Source organism: Macaca nemestrina, chromosome 4 (assembly GCF_043159975.1).
Source record: "Macaca nemestrina isolate mMacNem1 chromosome 4, mMacNem.hap1, whole genome shotgun sequence".
Lineage (NCBI taxonomy): Eukaryota > Metazoa > Chordata > Mammalia > Primates > Cercopithecidae > Macaca > Macaca nemestrina.
This window is the reverse complement of record NC_092128.1, coordinates 160,417,172-160,430,624: the sequence shown is the minus strand read 5'-3', so window position 1 is coordinate 160,430,624 and position 13,453 is coordinate 160,417,172. Positions and strand designations below refer to the sequence as shown.

Genomic DNA, 13,453 nt, shown 5'->3' with positions numbered 1-13,453 from the left:
AAAAAAAAAAAAAAAAAAAAAAAAATTAGTTTTAACATGACTGACTAAAATTGCTTTTCTAATATTATAGTTGGGATTTATTTTTAAAAAGTAACTTCACATTTAGGTGTACTTGTATTACTACGACTCATTTTACTTTATAAACACAAAAATTATAGTAAATTCTGTTTTGTCGGATCCCCATCAAAAAAAGAAAAAGAGGGTACTTATCATTACAAAGTGCTGCAAAAGAGAAGCTCCACTTTGATGAAGCTTCAAAAACAAGTGAATTCTTTGCTTGCAATTTTGCACATTTGATGACTGGAAAAATTTTCCCCAAATTAGTTTCTAATGCCTTCCATTCCAAGCTTTTTTTCTCTTCTGCTAACAGAACCAGATTCCATGAGACACATCTGGGAATTACTCCCACCTCAGAACAACTAGCCACAACTTAACCATACATGGAAGTGACCAGAAGCCCCCAAATATATTCTGCTCTGTCCAAATGCATCCCCAACTCAACTTCCCCCAGCCAATTGCCAAAAACGCCCAACGTCACCCAGCATGAGATGAACCATGATGAAGGGGAAGTCAGAAAGGAAAGAGACTGCACCAGTCTGAAGACTGTAGTTCCTCTCGTGAAGTTTACAAAAATATGTGATGATTATAATCACATTCTTAGGACCCCTCCCAGAGTCTTAGCTGGATCCTGTGCTACTGAAAACAGCATGGTACTGACATAAAAATAGACACATTGACCAATGGAACAGGACAGAGAGCACAGAAATAAACCCACGCATTTATAGTCAACTGATTTTCAACAAAGGTGCCAAGAACACCCCACAGAAAAAGGATAGTCTCGTCAATAAATGGTGTTGAGAAAACTGGACACTCATATGCAGAAAAATGAAACTGGACCCTTGTCTTACACCACATACAAAAATCAGCTCAGAATGGATTAAAGACTTAAACATAAGACCTGAAGCTATAAAGCTACTAGAAGGAAACAGAGGGGAAAAGCTCCACCACATTGATCTGGGCAATGATTTCTTGGAAACACAGAAGCAACAAAAGCAGAAACAAACAAATAGGATTGCATCAAATTTACAAGCTTAAGCTTTTTTTTCCTCTTTTTTTTTACATATGCAAAAAGGATAATATTGGCCTATCTTATGGAAAGGCTCCAGTGGGGTACATATAAGTAAACAGTTTGAAAATGAAATACTCTTGGGAAAATTGGTACAGGTCAACTTGCCACCTCCCAAACCTATCATCCCAGTAAATGTAAACGTAAGTAACTTTCTGGTTTATCACACTATCTGTGCTCTTTTCTTTTTATCCCCACTTTTTTTTTTTTTTTTTTTTTTTTGAGACAGTCTTGCTCTGTCGCCCAGGCTGGAGTGCAGTGGTGTGATCTCGGCTCACTGCAACCTCTGCCTCCCGGGTTCAAGCGATTCTCTTGCCTCAGCCTCCTGAATAGCTGGGATTACAGGCACGCACCACCACCACCAGGCTAATTTTTGTATTTTTATTAGAGACAGGGTTTCACTGTGTTGGCCAGGATGGTCTTGATCTCCTGACCTCGTGATCCGCCCGACTTGGCCCCAAAGTGCTGGGATTAAAGGCACGAGCCGCCGTGCCCGGCCTTTATCCCCACTTTTATGTAGAATCCTGTGATCTCCTTCCTCCCACCTGGCTTATATTTTTTCTTTTTATTTTCTGCTTTTCCTCTTCCCTCTTTTTTCCACTCTCCCGCCCCTCTCCTCCCACCCAATCTCCAATTCCTGTTGTTTGTGTCCACTTATGTGCTAGCAGAGCTGCTCCCTTGGCCTTTTCTAAGCTGCTTTTCATACCTTTAAAACCTCCGGATGCTGGGAAACGCCATCCATCCAGAAGAGAAATGTAGCCACGTGATGCCTCACTCACCAGATGGGATTTCAGGGTGACCCTGTCTGATTACCAGCCTCGACTTATGAAATACAGCCAATGATGAAATTCATGGCAGGCAAATTCCCTGTTCAAGGTAGGGCAACAGCATGATGGATGGGCCAGCAGTGATGGACAGCTCCTCTGAATTTTGGTTCGTGGGTTTCCTCCAGCAAGGACTGAGTTGTTCCAGAGATAACACTCTACCAGGGGCTGGGCGCTGGGCTCTAAACACCCTCATTACTCAGTAAAGCAAATTATTATTGACAATGTAAGATTTTAATTCATTTTGGTAATGTTTAAATTAAGCAGACAGCCTGGCATATGGATCAAGATTCCTAGAACTGTAAAAGCTTCTCTCTTCCAAAGTATTAGTGAAACACAGAATTAAAGTAAAATGAAAGATGTATATATAGGATTTATATATAGAAGCTTCTTAATCCTATTTGTCATCTGTTCGTTCTTTTTGGGAAATAACTATGACAACTCACTATAATCTTAATCCTGCATAGTTGTTTGGTTTATATTTTAATACATGACCCTATTTTAGTGTTAGGAAATGAATTAGAAATCTAAATATGAAAAAAGTTGGGTGACTTTAATACACCTAATAACATTATCTCATTAATCCTCATGTTGTTTCTGAAAGATGTATGCAATGTATTTTATCTCCATTTTACAGAATGTGAAACCAAGATATCCCAAAGCATTTAACATAATTAAGGTCACACAGTGGCTCAGTGATACAGTCAGAAATAGAAGCGTTTTTCTAACAAGAAGGTCACTGAAAATTAATCAGAAACACAGCAAGTCCACTCTTTCTTTGATGGCTAGAAAATTCGTCTGAAGTTGAATACTGATTTGGGAAGGAATAAAGTCTTCACAGCTGGCGACTTATCATCTTTAGAAGATTTTCAGTCCAAAAACCTGTAACATAACTTGTAATACTCACTTAGATTCGGTACATTACAGCAAAGATAGCTAAAAAAAAAAAAAAAAGCCTATAAAGAAAATCTTATTCTTCCCCACCTATCTCATTTATAAAATTCAGAGAGTCATTCCTATGGAAAACAGCATCCATAGATTCCAATAAAAAAAAAAAAAATACGTAGCTAGCTGGGTATGGTGGCATGCACCTACAGCTCCAGCTACTTGGGAGGCTGGGGTGGGATGATCTCTTGAGAAGTTCAAGCCTGCAGTGAACTATGATCACACCACTGCACTCCAGCCTAGGAAACAGAGCAAGACCCCATCAAAAAAAAACAAAACAAAGGAACAAAGGAAGGAAGGACAGAAAGGAGGAAAGGAGGAAAAAAGGAAAGAAAGGAAGGAAGGAAGGAAGGGAGGAAGGAAGAAAGGAAGGAAGGAAGGAAGGAAGGAAGGAAGGAAGGAAGGAAGGAAGGAAGGAAGGAAGGAGGGAGGAAGGCAAGAAGTTCTAATTCATAGTTCCAGACTCGGGAACTTCTAAGGAGACAGTTTTGGAAATAGGACTCAATTACATCCTAGGGCTTCTGTTCCTGGTTCTGGAGCTTACATCATCAAGGATGAATAATAATAAAGGCCACATATACATAAAAAGGTTATGGCAAAAATCATTCATTTATCCTCAGTGCTTGGCTTAGCCAGATGACCAGGTAATTAATGCATAATCATTGACTGTAAAGGGGAAGGGTATGCAAATAATTAATGATACTCATGTGTGTCATTCTCACTCTGCCCCAACTTAACTCCACCTAGAGACAATCCTAATATTCCTGGAGTATTTCAGGATTTTTCCACCACTTAAATGTTTTTTTCAACCCGGAGATTTCTTCCACCTTCCTTCAACAAAAATAATTTCTCTGGCTGGGTGTGGTGGCTCATGCCTGTAATCCCAGCTCTTTAGAAGGCCAAGGTGGGCGGATCACTTGAGGTCAGGAGTTTGAGACCAGCCTGGCCAACATGATGAAACCTTATCTCTACTAAAAATACAAAAATTAGCTGGGTGTGATGGCACACACCTATAATCCCAGCTACTCAGGAGGGTGAGGCAGGAGAATCACTTGAACCCAGGAGGCGGAGGTTGCAGTGGGCCGAGATTGCACCACTGCATTCCAGCCTGGGCAAAAGAGTAAGACTCCATCTCAAAAAAAAAAAAAAGGAATTTCTCATATTTATAAATACCAATGTCATACATTTGCAACTGCCATCACATTGTTTTGATTGAACAGATAACCACCAGTTCAATACTTTTCCAATTTTATTGAGTATAATGATCACCAAGGGTATATGTTAAACACAGATTCTCAGGCCCCCAGTGATTCTGATTCCGATAGAAGGATGGGACTCACCATTAAACAAGACCCAGGCATGACCTTATTCTACAGATAAAGATATTAAGGCTCCAAACAGTTTCTCACCCAAGGCAACCGATTCATCCATTTAGTCAGTCATGCAGCCATTCAACAAAAACTGATTATGAGTATACATGCTCCAGTGCTATTGGTTTGCACAGAAGTGGAGCTTGGCATGGTCCCCAGCCCATTGCTATTTCTACTTTGTCTGCTGCCATATGTTATCGAACTTCAAAACAACATGCAAGACTGGCAGGGGGTGGACTTAAGAAAGGTTTTATGGAGCAGGTAGTATTTGGAGTCAACTTTAAAGGGTGGATAAAATTTCAGCCAGCACAATGTAACAGGGAACTGGGCCAGGAAAGATATTGACAATGGTACAAGGGCTTGTGTTCAGAACCGCAGATTGCACCCAGAAGACCAAATAAGTGAATCAACTATAGCACAGCGGTGATACAGCTCAGGGTCCCCCACTTAGCATGTTTCAGAAGGATACATGTATCTCCTAAGCAGTTCTCGCTGCCACCTTTAAGTTGGTTGGAATTCCCACTGGGAACAGGAGAATCCTAACAGCAGTAGCTTGAACCCTCCCTGGCCAGGTACCCTCGTGTCTCCAGTGTCAGCTCCAGGATTTCCAGGGGCAAGGACTCCTTCCTCACTAACAACTTACTGATGCAGAAGGATAGGGAATGAGATGGGAAAAGCTGCAAGAAAAACCAAACAAGCAGTATAAATATGACCTGAAAAGTCCTCAGGATGCTGGTGTCTCTTGATCATCTCTCATCAAAATGTGTAAGCATCCAGTTATTTCTCAGGGCTCTTTGGTTTTCAGCATGGGTTGCCTACGAGAATCACCTAAGGAGCTTTTTAAAAAACACTGATGCCCTGGCACCCTCGCAGAACCACCAACTCAGAAGCTCTAGGGTGGAGTCCAGGCATCAGTACATGTTAAAAGCTCACCTGGTGGTTCTAATATGTATCCAGGATTATGAAGCATTGACTTCAAAAGGCTGAGCTTGAAGACCACGAATGCAGTATAAATGTGCTGGAGCCAATGAACTGAGATGCAGTAGCTTCGAATAGAGTAATTTCAACCTGCTACAAGGAGGCTTAGGAAGAAAGGCCTAAGTAATCCCAAGGGAAGGGTGCCAGTATGAGCCAACCAACGTGGCACCTAGCGTCCTTATCTCTGTAGGACCAACATGTGCCTTGCTAGATTCATTGATTTTTTTTTTTCTCTTTTTGAGACGGAGTCTCGCTCTGTCGCCCAGGTTGGAGTGTAGTGGCGCCATCTCGGCTCACTGCAAGCTCTGCCTCCTGGGTTCACACCATTCTCCTGCCTCAGCCTCCCGTGTATCTGGGACTACAGGCACCAACCACCACGCCCGGCTAATTTTTTGTATTTTTAGTAGAGACGGGGTTTCACCGTGTTAACCAGGATGGTCTCAATCTCCTGACCTCGGGATCCACCTGTCTAGGCCTCCCAAAGTGCTGGGATTACAGGCGTGAGCCACCATGCCCGGCCGAATTGATTTTAACAGTAAATAAATAAGTAAACAAAATCTATCATACCAACTTTTCAAATAAGGAAACTGAGTCACACAAAGGTAAAATTACCCAAGGCCCTTGCTCAAAAATAAGCATGAACATTTACTAAATTGAATTGACTTTGATACATGCAATAGAACATATTTGAATTATAGGACATTACCATTTTTGTAGGTCAAAATTGTTGCATACAGGGAATTCCATGTGGCTTATCCTAATACATTTCCATCCCATCTTGTCTTTACATGTGTTTCTTACTCAACTGTTGCTGCTCAGATGTTTATGCAGGAAGCATAACTGAGTCTTTTCTTTCTGTTGCTCTGGAATCTTTTTCCAGATAACCAAACCAAAATATTCTATATTAAAATAGCAACTTGTCTTTCTTTCTATTTGTTTCAATCACTTCTGCTGGACAAAGAGTTTAAACCAGAAGAGGCTGGGTAAAAAGTGGCCCTCCTTGACAACTAAATTAGACTAACGAGGCTTTATAGGACTCCACCTTAGCAGGAAGAGCTGAGGTTGACTAACCAGCCTCCAAGCTTCTGTGAGAACAAGGACAGATCTTGCAGCAAAGTAACAGAAAAAAAAGTCTGTAACCTTCATCTCTCACTTCTTTAATAAAAGCAGGATCCAAGAGTAAATTTTCTCCCCTTAGAATGTGTGTGAATCAGAGTATCCTAAAGGAACCTCTGCTGGCTCTCCCATCAGTTCAATAAGTAAGCTATGCTAAGAAGAGTTTAATTTGATTGTTGTCTAATTAGCACCAGACTGCATTGAATGGTACCATTTTTTACTGTCCCACCAGATTGCTTTGAGTAAGTTCCATGACGCCAAGGCTGTGTCTGTTTTATTCAACTCCTCATAACCAATGACTGGCATTGTACCCTATATGAGATAGAGGTCAATAAATACTCTGGAAAGGATAAATATTGTCATTAAAGTAGGAGTCGATGTAGTCATAGTACGAACAATTGCTGGTTTTCTAATTCCAACTTAACAAAAACCGGCTATGTGATTCTGAACAAGTCATTTAAATTCTCTGTGCCTCCTTTTACCTAACGAGTAAAAGAGGGGATTGGAATCAAATCCCTCTTCATCTCTACGATTCTAATGCACATAGGAAAGTGTGATTGAGTTACTCTTGTGAACAGTGTAGTTAACATTTCTGTTCTATTTCCCTGTGTGTTCATTCATCTTCTCCATACTTACCTAAAAGCACACCAGGGAAGGGCAGGGAACGCAGAATTAGGAAGCAAATGACTAAGAATTCTCAGGATTCTGCTTGAAGTATCTTTGCTTCTTTGACTAAGTGAGATTTGACAATAGCAAGGCTCATAGGAACAAACCCTCTGTATACACAAGTTACGTTCTCTTTGTGCATTGTCTGAGTTCATTTAGGAATAATTTCTCAATCCTATTGCCTTCCACAAGGTCTACATCATGTTCATTGCAATTCAGTATAAATTCTATTGTCTCTTTGTAAAAACAATAGCAATTTTTCATTGAAAAGTAGTTTCTCCCCAGTGGAAGGAGATCGGATAATAGCATCTTCTTAGCAAGGTCAGACTTTTGGAGCTTTGCTTCAAATGAATAAACTTATTGTCTCCAAGAATTGAAAATCTAACCCTCTGTCCTCGTGGAGAGATACAGCTCCCAAAGGGCAAATGGCCTAAGCCCTAGGATTGCACTGTGTTCCGAAAGGAGGGAAGGAGGCCCCAAACACCACAGCTTTTAACCCTCTATTCCTTTCTATAAGGTTATATATAAGTTGGATCAAAAGGACTATAACCCAAGGGAAAGGGAAAAGAGGGGAGAAAACACAAAGAAGGGTACCTGGCACTCTCCGTATCTACTCATCTAACAGAAAAAAAAGGCTGCCAACTCCAAACATACATCTTTATATATGTCCAGGCAGATAACAGAAAGAGAACTTAGCCTCTTAGTTTCTCAGCGAAGTTTGAACTACATATATAAATCGGCAATACATTTTGGGACACTTAGTTGTAGCACTTATTAAACAATTATGAAGAACATACCACCAGGTTGGGAGGCCAAGGCAGGTGGATCGCTTGAGTTCAGGAGATCAAGATCGGCCCGGGAAACATGGTGAAATGCTATCTCTACAAAAAAGACAAAAATTAGCCACGCGTAGTTGTGCGTGCCTGTAGTCTCAGCTGCTTAGGAGGTTGAGGTGTGAGGATCACTTGAACCTGGGAAGTTGAAGCTGCAGTGAGCCGTGATTATGCCACTCCAACCTGGGTGACAGAACACGACCTTGTCTCCAAAAAACAAAAGAAAAAGAAATAAAATACCACCATCATCTTGGTCAGTGATTTAGAATGCTACATACCTGAAGTTTCCATGATTTGTTGCTATGTAATAGATCAGTTCGAAGCTTAGCAGCTTAAAGCTTAAAGTACTTGTTTTATTATATCTTAAGATCTTGTGTATCAGGAATTCAGGCAGGACTCACCTGGGTGCTTTTACCACTCTGTGAGGCATTGACTGAGGTTGCTCAGGTATTTGGCTGGCAGGTGTGTTGTGCAGAGGGTCGAATGTGGCTTCCTGCCCATGTCTGGCACCCTGGCAGGGATGACTGGCAGGCTGGGCTCAGCTGGGGCCATGGACCAGAGCACCCATGCTGGCCTCTCTGGCATGAGGCCTCAGGTAGTTGCACTTCTTACATGGCTTAGGGCTCTTAAAGAAAGTTTCCTAAGAACCAGAATAGAACCTGCTTATTTCTTAAAGGCTGGGCTCAACAGGTAGTATATTATTTCCGCCATTTTCTACTGTCAAAGCAGTCACCGAACCACACATTTTCAAGGCGGAAGGCCATAGACATCCGACCCCCATCCAATCTCCTTTTTTTTTTTTTTTTTGAGACGGAGTCTCGCTCTGTCGCCCAGGCTGGAGTGCAGTGGCCGGATCTCAGCTCACTGCAAGCTCCACCTCCCGGGTTCACGCCATTCTCCTGCCTCAGCCTCCCGAGTAGCTGGGACTACAGGCGCCCGCCACCTCGCCCGGCTAGTTTTTTGTATTTTTTTAGTAGAGACGGGGTTTCACCGTGTTAGCCAGGATGGTCTCGATCTCCCGACCTCGTGATCCGCCCGTCTCAGCCTCCCAAAGTGCTGGGATTACAGGCTTGAGCCACCGCGCCCGGCCTCCAATCTCCTGATGGAAAGAAAGTCAAATAACTCGTAACCATCCTTAACGTGCCGTATCTGCCAAGGTTCCTCCAAGGTCACACTTCTTGGAAGGACCAAATCTGTAATTCGGCAAGTCAACCTACAAAAAAGTACAAGAGGCCTGCCAGAAGGGAGGGGTGGGAAACATTAAAACCAATGCCAGGATGGTGGGGTGTGAAAGTAAAGAGAAAAAGTCTGCAGTGTGAGCACCATGGAATCCCGAGTCTGTTACACTAATACTGGAGACAGGAATGCCCTGAGTGGAGAGAAGACGTGCAGAGTTAAGCACAGAAGATTAAGATAGATAAGTGTGATACTATGAAATGTCAGTGATTTTTGTCCTCTGAGCCTCCTGGTGAGGAAACTGGGGTCACAATTGTTTTCAGGAGATGAGGGATCTGAAAAACAGAAAGATATGGAAGTAGAATTACAACCTTTAGAGATGTGTTATCAAATTATCAAAGGTTTCCTGCTCAAGAACTTAATGAAAACAACTTTACTATGTTCTAAAGAAACTTTAGTAACTCTTACACTTTTTTCCCTTGATATAAGTGAATATGCATGAGCCATACAGGTTCCCCTTCCAAATTGAGGCACTCATTCCCCTAGGCACCGGGAGTGGTGGCAGCCGGCGGTTCTCAGCCCAGAGTTTCTCCCTGGGACTCATTCTGTTCTGAAGGGAGCTGCTCTGATGGGCAGCCCTCATCTAACCACTGGTCCTCCTTATGAAATTGCCTGATGCCTTTTTCGGTGACTGCATCGCAGTTTAACTCCTCCCTTTGTACAATCATACCTCTTCTCCCCTATAAGAGTTGATCCCAAGAGCACTCCCTAATAACATTCTGCACACAAATTCTCATCTCAGACTTTGGTTCCCAAGAAACTCATTCTAAAACATAAGTATAGCAGCAGTTGGGTAGCAACAGCAATGAAAGGTGTCTGTGTCTACTTTGGAAGCCCTGGGAGTGACCAGGTTAGACTGAACTAGCCATGTAAGGGACTTGTTGATTATACTGCCCCATTAGGGAAGCATTGGAATAGCAACCACATAACCAAGGGAAACGGCTCTGAATGTTTCCTTGGAGTGGAGGCTTGTTCTTTATTCTATTCATGTGTTGGCAAACTGGCTCTATAGGGAAAAATGGGGCCTCGACATGTATATATATAATTTCTTTGCCAATTTCTGTGGTGTAGATTTTCCTACTTTGGTTGATTTCAAGCTACCAGCTTGTTTAACTGGGCTCATCAATTTCCTAAATATTTAACAATCATCTCTTGGGGATCTCCAGCAGGCTGCGGCATGTAAACATACTGTCCTTCTCAGACCTGCTTGGACCAGGAGAGCATCAAGCTCACAGGCAGCAGATATGATGATATGGGCCTGTTAGTGGCCTAGGCTTGTGGCGTGAGACTCAGAAAAAGACAATATTGTGATTAAACAAAGCAATAAAATTTGAATGCAAGGTATATGGAGAATACAAGCAGCAGCCACCAGGGAGCAAAAGCTAAGAAGGCAGCCAGCAGATGCAGTGATGCCACAGAAACCAGAGAGCAATGGAAACTGTGAGCAAGCAGTTCATCGTGGGAGAGCACAAGCAGTGGCAGAAACAGAAATTGAAAGATACTCCGAGTAATGCAGGGATAGGAAGAACAGCTGAGCTGTCTTAGTGGTAGAACCATACAGCAGACAGCAATCAACTTGCAATATTGACACAGTGACAAGAGCTGCCTCAAGAGCTGCATTTAACTCCGGGCAACCTTGTAGTGCTCTGTTGTCTGAGTGGACTGTCTACCCAGCTAAGATCCCATCTACCTAATTTCCACATACAACCTTACAATCAAGCCCCCGCTATTTGAAGTAACCAGAGAGACTCTCTCTTGCTTGCAAATACATGATTTTATTAACCCCAGGTCACCCTCTGAGCTCAGCAGCCACAAGGCAGTAACAAAGCCAGAGTGTGTGCAAAGGTTGTTAACAACATCAGAAGCAACCCAGAATAGAAGCAGCATCATCTCTGCAACAGTCAGGGGAAAGCAAAGCCATTTTCTTACAGAGAGTCTAAACATCCACAGGGCAACTTAATTAAATCATCCTTTTACCCTGTTAGTAAAGGAAAAGGCTGTTAAGAACTCGGTACCGCTGATTCATTCATTCAACAAATATTTATTTATTCATCCATTTATTTTTAAGGAAACCACACACAGGAGTAAAATGCCTCCAGCCAAAGAAGGCAAGGGATAGAAGTGTCTTACCACTAGGGAATGTATCCAAGTCATGTGGCACCAAAGTATGTTAGCAGCAGCAAATTCAAAGAGTCTGCAACAAACTCGATTCTTGCCTCCTAGGAGGAAAGAATTCGGTGGACGGGCATAAAACAGAGGAAAAGATCAAGGCAGGAGTGAAAGTTTAGTAAAAAGTTTTGACCAGAAATGGCAGGAAGTAATGTACAATTGGAAGAGGACCAAGTGGGCAACTTGAGAGATCCAAGTGCCTCAACAAATATTTATTAAGTGTCTCATCTGAGAACCCCATACTGTGTGGGTTCTGGGGACGCAATGGCAATCAGAAACCGTCAGACACTCCATCACGGAGTCAATGGTCTTGGGGGAGACAAATATTTGATTTTAAAAATGTGCACAGAAAACATAGAACTCAACTATGCTAAGTGCTAAGGAGAGACACAGAGTTCCCTGAGACTTCGCACTGGGATTGGGGGGATTTGGCCTAGTCAGAGAGGTCAGAGAAGACTTCCCTGAGAAGAGATAATAATTGAGATCTGAACAACGGGTTCAAGTGAAGAGAGGAGGAAAGAGTGTTGAGGAAAGCCGGGAATAACATGTGCAAAAGCATATGGTAAGGGAGCATGGAAACTGACAAACCTTCAGATTCAGAGTTTTGGACCATCAACCTTTGTACCATGTGGGAGTTGATAGAAAAGAAATGCAGACTCTCAGGCACAATTCCAGATTGACTTAACCAGAATCTGCATTTTAACAAGATTCCCTAGCAATCTGTACACATTTTAAAATTTGAGAGACTGAAAGAAGACCAAAGTGGTTGGAGCTAAGGAAGTGAGGGGTGGGGCATGGTGTGAGTCAAGGCTAAACAGGTGGGTAAAGTCCACCACCCAGAGTTTCATCAGCCGTATTGAGGAGTTTGGCGTTATTATTATTTTTTTTTTTCTGAGACATGGGTTATGTTGCCCAGGATGGCCTGAAAGTCCTGGGCTCAAGCGAATGGGCTCAAGAGATGCTCCTGCCTCAGCCTCACAAGTAGTTGGGACTACAGGCACGTGCCACTGCACCCAACTCAAGTTTGGCTTTATTCTAAAAATATTGGAAAGTCATTGAAGTGTTTTAAGTCTGGGCAGGGAGGGAGGTTGTAGGAGGAAATCTAACCTTATAGTAGTTACTCATTAGACAGAATGAGAATTAAATGTGATTTGCATTTAGAAGGCTATTACAGATGTCCAGGCAGGAGAATATGAGAATTTGGACTCCAGAGTTGAAGGTAGAGGTGGAATTGGGAAAACAAACAAACAAACAAACAAACAAAAAAACACAAAGGAATGGATGTGAGACATATTCAAAAAATAAAGTCAGCAAGACTTGGCAATTGTTTGGATTTGGGAATGGGAGGATGTGATAACATACAAAATGCTTTCAGACTTGCACAAATGATTTTCATGGTTTTTCTTGATTTTCACTGTCTTATTTTGGCACCAACAATTAAGCCTAGCGAGTGCTGAATAAATGAATGACTGAACTAAATGGAAAGTTTGAGGTAGAGTTTTAAGGGTAAGATCATGATTTGGGCTCTAGAATTGTTGATGGGGACTATTGTGAATTGAAGTGGGCCTCCCAAAAACATATGTTGAAGTCCTAACCCCTGGTACCTGTGAATGTGACCTTATTTCAAAACGTAACAGACAATAGACGTAATCAAGTTAAGATGAGGTCACACTGGATTAGGGTAGGCCCTAATTTTTTTTTTTTAATAAATTTAAGGGATATAAGTACAGTTTTGTTATGTGAATATATTACATAGTGTTGAAGTCTGGGCTTTTAATATAGCCATCACCTGAATAATGTACATAAGTAATTTCTCATGTCACCACTCCCGCCCCCAACAATTGCAAGTCTCCAATGTCTATTGTTCCACACTCCATGTCCATGTGTACATATTATTTAGTTCCCGCTTATAAGTGAGAACATGCTGTATTTGACCTTTTGGGTTTTTTTGAGATGGAGTCTTGCTCTGTTGCCCAGGCTGGAGCAAACATATGATTTGATCAAATGGTAGTTCTATTTTTAGTTCTTTGCGAACTCTTCATACTATTTTCCGTAATTGTTATACTAATTCATATTGCCACCAGCAGTGTATAAATGTTCCATTTTCTTCACATTTTCACCAACATCTGGGTTTTTTTTTTTTTTTTTTTTTACTTTTTAATAATAGTCATTCTGACTGGTGTGAGATGA

At 41.8% G+C, this 13,453-nt stretch overlaps 1 long non-coding RNA gene across 1 annotated transcript in view; it reads right to left on the bottom strand.

The window, feature by feature from the left end:
• LOC105483475 (uncharacterized) overlaps positions 1-13,453 on the bottom strand; it is a 74,624-nt gene that overhangs the window by 21,164 nt on the left and 40,007 nt on the right. The window contains exon 3 of the long non-coding RNA XR_011622716.1: positions 7,823-7,906. This is a non-coding gene — a long non-coding RNA (uncharacterized lncRNA). The remainder of the gene's footprint in view (positions 1-7,822; positions 7,907-13,453) is intronic.